Below are 12,697 nucleotides of genomic sequence, written 5' to 3'. Positions count from 1 at the left end.
CCAACCTAATCTGAAAGCAGTGCATATATTTATTTATCATCATTTTTCATGACTGCATTATCTCAAATAAACCTTTTATTTTAGAATAGTTTCAGATTTATGAAAAAAATCATAAAGGTACCTCAGAGGATCTCCATGTACCTCATACCCAGTTTCACCTAATTTAATGTCTGATGTTACTATGGCACATTGTCGCAGCTAATGGGCCAACATCGATATGTTACTATTAGCTAACCTCTGTACTTTAGTCAGGTTTTATTAGTCCCCCCTCAACGTCCTTTTTCCATTCCAGGGTCCCATCCAGGACCCCCCTATTACATTTACTTGTCATGTCTCCTTGGGCTCCTCTGGGCTGTGACAGTTCCTCAGTCTTTCCTCATTTTTGATGATCTTGACAGTTTTGAGGAGTACTCATCAGGAATTTTATAAAATGTGCCTCAATTGGGATTTTTTTTCTGATGCTTTTCTCACAATCAGAATGGAGTTATGGAATTTGGCGAGGAAGCCCACAGAGGTGAGGTGCCATCCTCTACACAGCGTGTCAAGAGTACATGCTATCAACAAGCATTGGGATGAGGTTAACCTTGATCACCTCACTAAGACCTGTCTGTCAGATTTCTCCCTATCCTACATTTCATATTACACTCTTTAGAAACAAGTCTTTAAGTATAGTCCACGTGTAAAAAACGGGAAGTTAGGCTGTACTTCCTTGAGCAGGGAACATGATTGCATTTCCACACTGCATTGACATTGGCAACTGATTTCCCCAGCCCCCTGTTGAAAGACATTGAGGTTTTCGCATTTGTATCAGCTACTAAAGCAATGTGACATAAATAGTCTTTATAAATGTCCTGAAACTCCTCAAACTATTTTCTTTAGCATAAACTTCTCTATATAAATTTGGGTCAAAGGGTAGGCATTTTTAAAAGACTTTCAATTTGTAATGGTAAATTACTTTCTGAAGAGGTAATACCTATTTACATTGGTGAGTGCCAGCTTTACCAACTGTAGCAGTGTTATATGTTATTGCTTTCAATCACTGATGAGTTGATAAGCAGAGAATTTAAGAATTAATAGAAGAATATAGAGTCAAAGTCTTATTTTGGCTGAGAAATCATAATCACTTCCTTATTTTAGAAGGGAACAAACTCAAGTTAACTAAAATGCTAATTGAATGGGTATCTGCTAGACCATGTTCTGGATAGATAAATAGTTCCTACTTACAAGGATATTTCAGTCAAAGGATGAAAACAACATAAAAAATTTCAAATTATTCCTTCACCTCAAGTAATACCTACAGTTCAAATTGTACCAGCATTTATTCCATTAAAAACTCACAAAATACCTCGTTAGATTATCTACATGACTTTTCATGCTAAAAAAAATGGTGAAAATTGTTTGAAATATTTCTGTAGTGCTAAGACTTATTTAACATGAAATTTAGAGACCTACATAGATGGAGAGGTTATTGGTGCATGAAGGAACCTACACTCCAAACAGAAATTGTTTATGTAAATATTGGACTCTGAGCAGATCTTCACTGAGAAAACCTGCCATTGTGAGTTCACAGATGCCAAGTGGGAGGTGATTATGAAAGAATTATGAATTCCAACATGTAGTGTTATGTGCACCTAAGTTTAGATTCCCAAATGGACCAATTTAGTAATACTAAGTGTATGAGAGCTAAATTGGATATTGTGAAAACAGCCACACAGATTCAATAAGTGTAGATGAGAATTTAAAACAAATAACAGTAATGTGGGCATTTCAAAAGACTGAGGCTTCTATCCTCAACCCTATACTTATTCAGGATGATCTTAATGTACTTTAGTCATTAAGAAAAAAAAAATCTGAGAGTATTAACAGAAAAATCTACTGGCTCTGAACAGAAAAGTCTACTGGCTCTGTTGAATCTGAACATGGAGAATTGATAAGAAATTGGGAATCATTTTGTTGCAATCAAAATCTAAATATTGATATTGATTCCTTCATCATAGGGACATTTTTAACTGTTCTTCACTGAATTCAATTACTTATTCCTATCATTGCTCATCAGTACCTTGTTTATGCCAAGGAGAACTGAGCTGTTGTTGATAGTACTGTTTTAGAATATACTTGGATCAGAAGGGAAAGAGATGGATTTTGAAAATCATTTTATTAAGGTAAAAAAAATGAGATTCTTCTTCTTTTCTTCTTCGCTTCCTTCTTTTCCCTTTGCCTTTTCGAAATTCAGTTTTCTGTGATGGAAAAACTGTATCTGCTCATATAGTATGTGATGTTCTTGGGTTGTTGATTTTAAGAGTTAAAATCTTCGCCCAGCTTATGGTAGGAACTCTGGCCCTTCTCTGAAACAATGGCCATTTTTTAGACACTGATTCCAGTCAAAATCATTCTTAATAGTAGTACAGGTAAACAAGAGAAAGAAAGATGTTATAGTTACTCTTTGTAATATAATTGCAGTGGTGGTCTGTGCTGTAACTTGGGTTCATGCAGTGGGTTTCTGTAGTGACAATGCCTAGTATGTATCCAGGGAAATAGCACCGGAAAGGATTGATGACTATGAAAGCCCGCGTAGTGGCGACACTGTGCCCCAGGACTGCACATGGCCCCCATAAAGCTAGAATGGCCTTGCATCAGAATTCCTGCTCCAAAAGCAGCACTACGTGCCCTCTGACATAGAAATCTGTCAGCAGAGCCATTCTCCTTTCTAAAATGAGCACGTGTGAAGTGAAGTGGAATATATATTCTATCTGTCGACCTTATAAGTCCCTGTAGGGACAAGGTTAAAGGTGGGTCATTATTTCCGTTTTAGAAGGTAATCCTGAAATTCTTTGTTTATATCAGTGGTCCACCTGACCAATTTGATGAGTATCACACTTCGATCTGTCAATGGCATTTTTTACTTTCTCTTACACAGTGGTATGGATGAGTTAATTCATTTTAGAGATAAGGCATTGAAAAAAGTCTATTTCTGTGATTTAGAGTTCTGTTTTTGCTCAGGTCTCTGTTTAACAAACAATGATTTTATGAGACATTCCAACTGAAGCCAAAGTTTAGACTATAATTTGGGGACACTGCGTCTGGGCCTTTACAGATCATCTATTTCATACTGAGCTAAGTTGTGTTCTAGAGTCTGGAGAGGAATAATATTACTCTGAGGCTTCTAAGTAGCAAGCAACCAAGAAGGACCCAGGTGAATCTGAAATGGATGTTACAGGCTCACTTTCCAGGAGACCTGTGTCTAGTTTGTTAAACAGCCTATAAAACAAGATAACTCCATGAACTAACTACAAAACGAAAACAAAAACATCACCAACACACACACACACACACACACACACACATGCACGCACACCCGTACATACTTATGAAAAAAAAAAGTCGCACAGATTAATTGAGCTGAATCACTTTTATTAAAGTTGCCTGGTTTCATGTTGCTGCTACTAGTGACCATACAATTACTATTCATATGATATTATCATAAGCATGTAGGTTAAGTGAAGATTATTATTATTATTCTCTTTTACTTGTTTTTAGCATGAGAATGGGAGCTATTCTCAAATGGAAATCTAGAATGCGCTTTATCCTGTCCTTCCTCCTTTGACAATTGCCTGTTGAGGTCACCTGAGAAATTTCAACTCATTTTTTTAAGACTTAAATGAAATGTCACCTCCTTCTGGAGGTTTCCCTGAGGCTAATGGAAGTATTGGCACTTTTTCTGCCATGTTCCATGTAGAACCTTCCACAGTCCTCTGTTATAAGACGGAATTTGTTACATTGCTGCAACTATTTATTACATGCCACTTGCATTCCTCAAGGCAGAAATGGTATTCTTTCATCTGTGTGGATAAATGGAAGAGTGCATGGCAAAAGTAGGCATTTAATACATGTTTGGTAAATTGATTCTTGAGTCAACAGAGACCCCCACAATTTTTACAGGTTCTGGTAAACCACTGATTACAGTTTAGAAATTTGGATCAATAAAGGAAAGCTTGAGAACTGGGAGTTCTAGGAAGGATTTAGGGATGTAAAAGCATATAATTTCAAATGCATAGAATTATATGCACACTCAGACCACTTCCAAGTGTGGGAAGATCAGAGGAGATAATTTAAATTAATGAGAGTGCTTTCTCCCCCTTGTTGTTAAGAGGTTGCTATTTTTTAAGAAAAGATCACATTTTGAAGGTTCTTATTCTGTCCTTTCCTTTACTAGTTATGTGTCTTTGAACCTTGGTGTTTTCATAGGTCAAACCAGATTAATATCAACTTCTTCTAGAGTTGCTGTGAGGGTTAAAAGATAATGTTGTATGTAAAGTTCCCAGCATTTATGACTGCACGTACTTGGTTAATGATGGACATTATTAGTATGGAAGGGAGGATCTAATTCTGAGGTTTGTGGCAGTTATTAGTGAGCTACCCCAAATCCTTTCCCTAGGTCTAGTTTTAGAATGGGTCTAGTTTTAGAATGGGGTAGAGCTTTGTTTCCCAGGGAACATTCACAGGTAGAGCAAAGACTGCAGAATCTCTGAGAGTCCTACCACCATAGAATCCTGGGATGATGCTAATTGTTGAAATGTGCTTAGAATAGATTAGGAAAGTGTATAGAAATTTTTTAAAATGTTGTTACTTTTTCAATATTCTTTGACCTAGAGGGCAATAAGGGGAGGCACACATTTCTGAGGATGCTTATTGTGTTTATACATCATTTTTGCCCATCTGTCAATGAATTAGTCTTTAATTTAGGCTGAGCCATTTCAAAACAAACATATTTTGAAACAGCACAGAAGAAATGTCATTACAGATTTTAATATGTTTACTATTCTTTATTTTGAGGGATTTTGATATGCAAAATTCCTATTGAAATGCAGAGGACGTTGTCACCATTGATTTGAGGACTAAAAATAAGATGTAGCCATGTTCTTCTCCCTCCTCCCCCAGCCCTCCCTTATTTGAGTAATTGTATGGTACGGAGCTAAATGACAAGGAAAATAGAATTCTGAAAAGCAACACTGAGTGAGCTGCCCGGGCTGGGCAATCACCACCATGGACCCCATCCAGCCTAAAATAGCCTTGACGAGCTTCTGAGCAAGAGCAGCTGTGGAGGCTTCTCTCTGACTCCCAGGGGTCACCCACGGGGGCAGCCACAGGATGCCTTCTAGCTGCCAAAGGCTGACCTTTGCTGGGCAGCAGACACACTGTCTCCTCACAGCTCTCACTTCTCCTACATGGAAACGATGTCTTAGAAGCTGGAAGGAAGGTCCACTTCCCAGGCATTGTTTCTTGCCACCACCTCTCTGGCTTTTGTTTCTAACCTGCTTGCTCAAATCTCCTTTTTGCCTCTGTGAGCCCTACCTAACGAAAAGGGTCATGATAGTACCACTGCCAGATGTGTCCTTCTCTACTTCTTTGCCTCTTACATGCACATTTATTGTTTCATTGTTCATGGATTTTACACACACATCTTCAAGAGGCCTTCCGTGTCATCCTTAGTTACGTTCTCCTCTCTGTGCCCTTAACATTGTACATTGTAATCAGTCTTTTAGAGTGTGTTTTTCTGACTCTATGGCAAGCTCCTCGAAGGCATGTCTTATTTGTCATTGCATCCTCCAGTGAGTACCTAGTATAACATATGACATGTGTTAAGTGTGTAATAATTTAATGAAAGAATGAATAAACGAATGACTTAGAGAGTTGTTGGACCAGGAAAAGATGTAAATTTTTCTTTTTAAATGAAGACATATCAATTGATGCTTCTACCTTCCAAGGAGGGACTTTTCATGGCTCCACAGACTCTCTTCAACATTCTTACTCAGGATACTCAAGGATGCTAAAACGAAGTACATGGTAAGAACCAGATGCATGTAGCAGACATCTTTTATTTTTCTCTTCTCCTTCTCCTCCTCCTCCTCCTCCTCCCCCTCCTCCTCCTCCTCCCCCTCCTCCTCCTCCTCCCCCTCCTCCTCCTCCTCCCCCTCCTCCTCCTCCTCCTCCTCCTCCTCCTCCTCCTCCTCCTCCTCCTCCTCCTCCTTCTTCTTCTTCTTCTTCTTCTTCTTCTTCTTCTTCTTCTTCTTCTTCTTCTTCTTCTTCTTCTTCTAAATTGCTGTTTCTTTCTGTCTCTGTGCAGCTCTTCTACTTCCTCAGTTCACTTATTTTTCTAACCTCTCTGGAGCCTTGACTCTGGATCTCATAGGACCCATTTTGGCCACTCTGAGCCTCCCATGGGCCACAACAGCACTAGATAGTTTCTTTTGGACCTACCTCCAAGCCCAGTTGTGCTTATGCATATTATTCTGACTTAGCAAAGTTCTATTGAAATGAATGGAATATTTGTCAAAGCACTTCCCTTTGGGACACTGTGAAAAGGGGCTGATCCTAAATAATGAGAAGTTGTATAATCGAATGGACTGTGATGATGAGGCAGAAAATATTACTACATAAGAGCTCTGCTCTTTCTCCCAGGGAGAGAGAGAGACAGAGAGATCATTTTTGTCTCTGGTAGAAAGCTATTAACGTTTTATGATTGTCAGGGTATAGAGTCAGAGAATAATACCCAATAAGTGAATTTATGCTTAATAATGAAACAGTTGACAGTACCATCTTACGTTTCTGGAAGAAGTGGACCTGTTGAAGACATGTAGAAATTTAGCTTACTTTATTAGGACAAAGAGGAGAACTGGTAGAGTTTATTTCTGGGTTAACTTTTTATTTTTCCAGTGAAAAGAATAGGGAAGTTGTGGGCTGAGAATTGGGACTCTTAGGTATGACCCACAATTCTACCTCTGGTTTAGTGCCAAGTTTCACTTTGGGCCAAAACAGTGGAACTTTCTGACCCAAATTCCTGGTTCAAAATGGGATCAGCAGCATTTTGGAATGCATCGTCATACATCGCATGAGTTCCCTATTTCAGTGGGAAATAAGTAAAAGATGAATTTCACTTGGAAGACTACCATAGAAGCAGAAAAAGGAGGATAAATTAGTAGAAGCTATGTGGAGACCTTGGGGGAAAATGTAACCTTATAGTATCTCCTGTCATCTATTTTCCATGTAAAAAGGATGTAATTGAAACATCTGCATCATGTTGTGGAATAAGCTTGTGGTTTGTTGCTATGACAACTGTCCTTTGTGGTACAGTTTCTGGTCTCTGGTCTTAGTGATTTTACACAGAAAGCACCCTCTCATTCTTGGGTGCTATCAAGAAGTCTGTGCTTTAGATGTCAAGTACATGCAGGAGCTGGTGCTTTACCATGTTCTGGGAGCCTGTTTCTTTCTTGTTTTGTATGACTATCCTGCTTGACTCCTGCTGCTGCTTCCCGTGTCCTACTGATCACTATCCTCCAGATCTGTGAGTCAATAGAGCAGAACCTAGAACAAGACTGCCTGGTTAATATTCCAGCTCCTTAATGTATCAGTGCAAATAAGACTAATTATAGTACCTACATGATAAGGGTGTTTGGGGTTGGGACATGCTATGGAAATGACTTAACAATACCTGACACATAGTGGATACTTGATATGTGCTAGCTTTTGTTATTGGCTCTTGAATTCATTTTGGTGAATCAGTTGCATCTAAGGGATTTGTGATGATATTAGCTTATCATTTAAATTCAATTAAACCAATTTTTTTCTGGATGCAGGTATGAATTATGTAGTAATGTCAATATTTAATACTCACTAAATTAAACAGATATACTAAAAAAGTTTTCCATATTTAAAGGACAAGAAAACAATCTGCCTTCTTTATTTTGAAAAAATAGAATTCAAGCTTGGCTTATAGATAGGATGAACATTTTGATTCTAACCTACTTTGTAATTCTTTTTTAAAGGTTCACGTCTAACTCTTATAGTAGGACATCAGTTTGATAGTGAAATAGTTAATAACACGAGCTTTGGACTCACTGGCTCGAGTTTGAATCCTTATTTAAACTCTCAATACCCATTGGTTTCCTTATCTGTGAAACAAAGATACTAATGTCTACAGCATGGTTTGTCATTATGATAAAATGAGATACTGCATGTAAGTCATTTTGGTACTAGGCATAAGAAAAGTATTCTACAGAAGTCACCATATTGCACACTTTGAGGGCACACTATTTCCTTTGAATTCCATGTAAATGGCACCTCTTTCAGTTGTGGCCCTGAAACAAAAATTGCTCTCTATTAACATTATGATTATTATGCTATAAATGAGGAAAGTACCTGTGAACCAGAAATACACGATCATCTGCTGTTTCTCTGCCTACTGTGTAAGCAGAAAAAAACAAATGACCAAAATAGGTATATGAGATACTACTGGATATAGTCTTTCTTTAATTTTACCAATTGATATCTGTAATATTTCCTGAATACGTGCAGTATTTATCAATGACCAAGTATATAACTCTTATAAAACTTCATGGGGAAAAGAGTGGGCATAATCATTTCTTGCTGGATATTCTGGTTGCCAGTGCTTGATCCTGCCGAACCCACCTGCCAGGCATGTGGGTATTTTAGACAGCTCTTTCAGGAGGTGGTACCAGGACACAAGTAGTATTTTGCAAGAAGGCTCCTTGGCTCTGCCCGCAGAGCAGAGAATGTGATCTCTAGCTGGGAGCCAAACCACAAGCATGTGAGCAGTACCTCGAGCTTGGTTTCAGCCCAAGTACATGTAGGGGATTAAAAAAGACAGGGAACCTTTGTGAAAATGATGCAGCCTCACATGCAGAGACAGTTCCACAACGTCTGGTGGGATATCCCACTTTTGTCCCCAAGGGGGGAAATTGTTTCTTGTTTACCTAGAATCATCTCCATTGGAAAGGGAGCCTGCTCACCCACTTCCTGAATCTGGGGTCTTAGGCAAGCCGCTTAACTTAAGCAAGCCTCAGTTTCTTTATCTATAAATTCGAACTAATAATAACTTCTCTGCCTAGATCATAGGGTCTGGCCCAGAGTCAATGCTCAGTCAATATTCATTGTAAACGTAACCAATATGATCAGTTTCACCAACATGCACCACACAGTTATTGTTATTAATCAACTGTGTCGCAGATGCTATAGTTGCAGGAAGCTGAAACTACCTACCTGATGTCTCCATCATCTTGCAGATCACTCTCTTAATTGTCCCAGATAACTTGAGGTTTATTTAGTCTAGAGGGTTCAGTCTGTTTTAACCACCAGGCTAGCGGGACAAGTGGATGCCACGGTCATTCTAGTAGCACCATTACCTCTGTTGCTACCATGTGGTGCCACTGTTGGACGGTGACTTTGCATAGCACAGTGGAGGCTGGTCCGCTGCTCTGCAGGGACCTTGTTGCTGTGGATCACTGCACAGACCCAGTGATGTCTCCTGGCTTGGGCTCCAGCTTGCCACTTTCTTTCATTACAACCCGTGCTAAGTTAGTGCTTTCATAACATTATAGCAAGACAGGGTAGCTTGCTCTGGGTGGATTTTCAGTCTCACTCAAACCTGTCCTTCCCCATGTCACTCAGTTAGGCTCTCTGTCCTTCTTATGGGTCCCTTTGGGATCTTAGCTGAGAGTCTCCATTCTAATAAATTCCAATAACACTGAACATCAGATGGGACCTTCCAATTTTTCTTCCCAGGTGTCTCTTTATCACCTATGACAATTTGTTCACCTCTCCTCAAGGGAGAGTTCTGCATAGCCAGGGATACTGGGAGACATCTTTGTTAGAAAACACAGGTTAAAGGATACCTTTATTGGAAGGAAGTGGTGTCCTGAGTCCCAACTTTACATAGCTGAAGAAAGACTTGCTTTGCCCACCCCTGGCGAATTAGTGGCCGACAGATGCCAGTACCCAGTGTCACATAACTGATTAAGTAATACATGTGAAAATGGCCCTAAACCAAAGCACTCTGTATAAAAGTAATTCATTATAATTATTAGTCTTAAATGGGTAAGAATGACTTATACCCGTGGCATACACAACACTACCTCTCATGAACTTCAGGGGATAGCCAGAACACTGAAACACAATGGTTCAGATTATGCTGGGCCAGTAGGCTATTTTTCTTAATATTGTGTTTCTTCTTTTTTACCCATTTTCCATTTTCTTCTTGTCATCCTTTTTTATACCAGTTTCTCTTGCTTAAGTTTTATAAGGCTTCAACCTGTCTAATGCTAACAGTCCAGAGCAGCAGGACTTGTATTCCTGGACCCCATGGAGGCTTTCGCTTCTGCAGAGCAAGTTGCTGTGGGCCTTTGTCGAAAACCTTAGCACATATCATAGCCTGAGTAATCACACTTCCGTATGTGCACAGGGAAAGCCTGGCTTTCCTCTTTCCCACTGCAATTCTCCCCATGTAGGTGGGTTTCCCCGTGAAATTCTAGCTTCCTTGATTTATCTGCAATAAGATGTCTTTCTAGTAAGTACAATTTCTGTTTCCCATTTTTAAGATTTTTATTTTGTCAAAATACTGTTTGTATTTATTTTTAAAAAAACTATAGCTTTATCCTATATCTCCCAGTATAGACAAGAATTTTTGTTTGTTGCTCTTTACTGCCTTTTATTTATTTGCAAATGTTCCTCTACTCATATTGAATTTTTGTTGTGCATTTTCTTACCACCTATCTTTCCTAAAAAAAAAAAAAAATAGCAGGGGCACTACCACAGGTTAGGCCCTCTAATGCTGCTTATTAGCTGTGTAATCCTGGACAACTCATTATAAATCTCTGAGCTTCAATCTGTCAAATGGGAAGATTAACATATTATCTCCTTGGAGGCAGAAGGAGGGTGGATTAGGTAATTTCCAACTAAAAAATGTCTGATTAGTTCCACTCTGAACATTCTCCAATGTTCTCTGTCTTCTCATGTATTTATGTCCTTTTAGAATCTTTTCAATCTTTATAGATCTTTACCTCTGTTTATCAGTTATTTATTCCTTATCCCTTTGCATAATTATTACTTTTACTTGTATTTCTTGCTCTTTCCATCTGCTGAATCAGTGGATGAATTTGCCTTCTTTCTACCTACTTACCTCCACAACCACTGTTACTATCTACCCAATACCTACTACCTGCCTGACTGTGTCCTAAGTGTTAAACATTACCTCTGTAATCCCTTTCAATAACTGGACAGTTGGATGTTATTATCCCCATTTCACAGATAAGGAGACTTGAGGCTCAGCAAGGTGAAATAACTTGCCAGAGGTCACATGCTAGTAAGTGGTCGAGTCAGAATTTGGGCCTGGGTGTCTCTGACTCCAAAGACATCACAGTTGTGTGGCTTGCCAGTAGCTACTATTTACCCAGCACCTCCTGCGCATAAGCCACTTAGCAAAGATCACCTCTTTTTATCCTCACAGCAATCTTGTAAATAGGTATTTTTATTCCATTTAACTGCTGAGGATAATAAAGCTTAGAGAGATGTTAGGTAAGTTCCCAGAGGCACACAGCCAATACATGTTCTCAAAGCCAATGTCAGATGACCTCCTTCTCCCTTCCTTTCTGCTCCCTGCTTTGTGAATGAATCAGTGAGTGAATGGGTCACCTTCCTTTCTTCTTCTTTTCCACTATTCTTTGCTTCCTTTATTCTCCTTCTTGAAAAAAAAATGACTTTATTGTTCAAATTAAAAATCTAAAACATGCTGGAGGCAAAAAGGGGGGGGGGCATCCAAAAAGCACAACTAAAACAGAGCTAGTCCCTAGTAACCTTCCACTCAGAGGTAGTCATTTCCCGTCTTTCTTTTTCCTTTTTTTCCCCTCCCTTTTCTGCCCTTGCCTTTGCGTCCTCTTAGGCAAGAGTCACATTCCTCCTCTACCCTCTCCCAACACAAACTCCCTTTGGGGGTCCGAGTTTCCCTGCTGTGGCACTTGGCATAATGTGCAACACACACATTTGCAAAACTAATCAACTGTGGAAGGGACAGGGAGTCCCAGCGCCTGCTCAGAAAGGCAGCAGCTGCCCCAGCAGCAGAAGCCCTCGCCTGGCCCAGAGGTGGGGGCAAGCCTACGTCTCCCTGTAACTGAGCCCCAGCTGCCCCTCACGGGATTGTGAGGCAACAGAGGCTCTAACGACGGAAAATGCCACCGGACACTGCAGGTGGCGGCATGTGCAGGGCAGCCTCTGGGAGTCTTTTGCTGTAAGCCAAAGTTCAGCTGAAGGGCAGTAGCCAAGCCAGAGAGTCATGTGGCTCTCATGTTGGTTAGTGTGTCACTTTGAACAGCTCTTATCTGATAGTATTATGACTAACCCAGTGCTGACAGCATGGGACAGATTATAGGGGCCATGTGACAATTATTTAAGGCATCAGTGAGAGCACTGTGTAGCTTATATTAACCCATTCTTTCCAGGATCACTTTCCTACGTGAGTTCAAACCCTTGAGAGTTTGGGTAGGGAGGGGCAGGAAAAAGGGAAAAAAAAAGTCCATTGGTTCCCATTTACATGGCCTTTTAGCAACAGTTTATTTTTGTTCCAAAAGCTTGGGTGGTATATACTCTTTCGGCTTAAAAAAAATTGATGATGATGGTTGTTCATATTTCAAAACCTTTCTTTTCTTACACCTTGTACTGATAAAATTCTATGCCTCTGTTGTTGTTGTTGCTAAGGTTAATCTTTAAGATATTAGAGCAGTGTATTGAAGTCCTGGCTAGAGAAATCGTCCGTCGGCGTGTACCTAAATGTCAACAGTGAGGAGGCGCTACTCCCCACCACATGATTGGCATCTGGGATGGTGCAAAGCAAACCTCAGAAATGCTATGA

This window comes from Pteronotus mesoamericanus, unplaced genomic scaffold (assembly GCF_021234165.1).
Source record: "Pteronotus mesoamericanus isolate MK-2021 breed Mesoamerican mustached bat unplaced genomic scaffold, CSHL_Meso_final contig_68, whole genome shotgun sequence".
Lineage (NCBI taxonomy): Eukaryota > Metazoa > Chordata > Mammalia > Chiroptera > Mormoopidae > Pteronotus > Pteronotus mesoamericanus.
This window is presented reverse-complemented; position numbering follows the sequence as displayed.